Raw genomic sequence first — 3039 nt, 5'->3', positions numbered from 1 at the left:
CCCCGCCTTGAAGCCCCCTCTGGCGCCCCGCTCCCACCCGGTGTCCCCTTGTGCCTCGGACCTGTCGGGCCTCACCCCTCACGGACCTGCCGGGTTTCCTCCCGCCCCCCTCGTCTCCCCACGCCCCCCAACCTTTTGAGTCTCCCACCCCGCCCCCAGTCCCGGACTTTCCGGGTCTTCCCTGAGCCTCAGTCCTCCAACCTGCCAGGTCTCACCACCCTCCCCACCACCCGGTCTCCCCGCGACCCCCCAGATCTGCCGGGCTTCCCCGTCTTTTCACCCCCTCCACCTGCTGGGTCTCCCCCTTATCCCCCCTACTTGCCGAGTCTCCTCCGTATCCCCTCTCCCCGATCTGCCAAGTCTCCCCCTCTTCCCGCCCCCCGAACCTGCGGGGTCTCCCCCTCATCCCCCCCCGACCTGCCGGGTCTCCCCCTCATCCCCTCCCCAGACCTGCCAGATCTCCCCCTCGTCCTCCCCCGGACCTGCCGGGTGCCCCACCCCCCGAGCGTCGCCGGCGCCCCCTGACGCGCTGGGGGTCCCCGGGCCCCGGAGGGTCAGGTGGCGGCAGGGTGGTTGAGACGCTCGGCGGCGCGCCCCCGAGAGCACGGCGCCCGGTTCCCGCTGGCGGCGCACTCCCTCCGCCCGGCTCGGCTCGGCTCCGGGAGGTCCCCGCGGTGGCACCGGGACGGGCGCGAGGGGCGGGCAGAGCCTTTGTCGGGAAGCGGGTTAGATTTTGCGGCTGCGTTGTTTAAAAACGGCAGGTTGACTCGGTCCAGAGGCCTCCCTTCCCATTTCCTATAGTGGCGAGTCCAGCAGGCTTGGAAATTTTTATTCTGCCTCCAGCTTGTCTGTTTCTAAGGGTGTCTTCCAGCCGTGGGTAAAATATATCTTTGTCACTCTCAAAGAGCATGTGACTGGCTGGCTGTTGTGCTTCATTAGGTTTGAAAACTTAAAGGTTGCCAACTCGGAGTATAAAGTAAATATCAGAAGTTGTTCTGGTGGTGCGGATCTACTGATAACACGAGCCCGGAATTTAACTCGAATAAAAAAAAAAATGTTTGGCTCTCTGCTGTTGAATGCCTCAGGTCGAAGGGAAACCCGCCGCTCCCTCCCCTCCCCCCGGTAGTCTCTGGGCTGGTCAAAGTGTCTACGTTGTGATAGCAGGCGGGTGGGGGAGGGCTGGAGGTGGTGTGTTCCCGGTGGCCCTGACTGCACAGCCTTTGCCTGGGGAGGTGGCCAATCCCGCGCCTGCTCCCGAGACAAGAAGGAAATGAACACTTGCTCTTGGCCTACTACAATAGTAGTTGTTGGTAACAAAGCTGCTGGAAGAGCTCTAAACGATTTAAGAGAAAAAAGAATTTGTTTGAGTCCCTACCTATTAGGACAGGAGCGATTACATGGGGAGAAGAGAGGTGAAAAGGAAAATGGTTTTGTCATCTTAAACGCTTAGAAAGTGTTTAATTTTAAGTCTTAGTTATTACGCAAACTTTAACAACATGAAGTGCACCTTACATAGGATTTATGCCCTTATAGGAAATTAGTTTAATAGCTTTTATTTTTGAATTGTGGTAATAGGTAAAGTTAATATTATTTGTTAAAGTATCAACTCTTAGGTGAGAAAAATTACCATTAGGCACCAGAACTTGTTTGGCAAATGTGAACATTCTGATGAAATCCTTTTTCTTTTCATTAAATCCTTGTTCCCGTTTTTAGTAAATTCGACTTTGACTTTCTTGACTTCCTAATTTTGCTTGTGGTGGAAAGGATTCCATTTCTTCTGTCTTCATCTATCCCTGTGACCACACTTTATATGGGAAGAGCCTTCCTCTTAATTCTTAGTTGAATGCTAATATAAACTCTTAGGTTCAGGTTGCCAGTTTCAACACTGATGTTACATCAAGTCACTCCTGATTTACCACTCATCTCTAAGGATTTTAAGAGTTAGGTTCTAGTAAGCAAATTAATACTGTGTCGTTCATTAATACCAAGTGTTCATTCACAGACTTAGCACATCTTTTGAAAGGTGACATGCAATTATGTAGCTTTCAGGATTATGTTTTCTTTCAGAATAATGAATTCATTTTTCTCTTTTATCTCTGAGTAAAAAAGTTAGGATTTAAAATATTAATACACAGTTGTTTGGGATTTCTGTTTGAATGGATCTATTTATAATTTTTTGAGAGATTTCTCAGGTTTGGTTGAAAAAAGGAATCTTTAATGTAGTAATAGAGGATTCAACTAGCTCCTGGGATTTTAAATGATGAGTTGGCATTAAAAAAAAAACCACGTCAGAGACACATTGTACTTAATTGACTTAATTCTATTTTTAAACACTCATTTGAACATTTTTCTCTTTTCTTAGAGATATGAGTAGTTATTATAATAAAACTGGCCTGTCCTTTGGAGAACTTTTTTCATGGTTGTTCTGCAGATAAAAAGTTGCTGGGTACGTGTATTGAACCAAAGCAAGAGTTGAAGGACTTTTTGGGGAAAATGATTTATGTATTTCACTTACTAGTCTTTCCTCCCCACTTACCCTCAACATTTCTATTTGTAGGAATGACTCCCCAGAATTATATTAGAAAACCTTTTATAATGAGATGAATTTTTAAAAGAACCTTTGTGTACTATTAAATTTGTCTGGTCATCTTAGAGGTTAGGCTTTACATCCAACATACTGTATCTTTTATTATGATGTAGGTAAACTACATGTTAGTAATGTTCTAACCAAAATTTCAAGGCCAGAATTTCAATTTGCTTTATCTAGGTTAGTATCTGAAAATTTTTACCATCTAATGATAATTTTTACTTTATTTGGCCATCACAAATCAAATGTCTTAGTTTTTAACAAGAATATAAACATTGGATGTAGAACATAATTCTAACAAAAGAAAGACCAGATTTACTGGCCTAAAGGAGACTGGAGAAACCTCGAGAGTATGGCCCCCAGACACCCTTTTAGCTCAGTGGTGAAGCTACCTCCGAGGTTCACTGTTCAGCCTGGGAGTCAACAGCCCCGTAAAACCAAATGAGACTAAC

Source organism: Trichechus manatus, unplaced genomic scaffold, assembly GCF_000243295.1.
Source record: "Trichechus manatus latirostris isolate Lorelei unplaced genomic scaffold, TriManLat1.0 scaffold00002, whole genome shotgun sequence".
NCBI classification, from domain to species: domain Eukaryota; kingdom Metazoa; phylum Chordata; class Mammalia; order Sirenia; family Trichechidae; genus Trichechus; species Trichechus manatus.
This window is presented reverse-complemented; position numbering follows the sequence as displayed.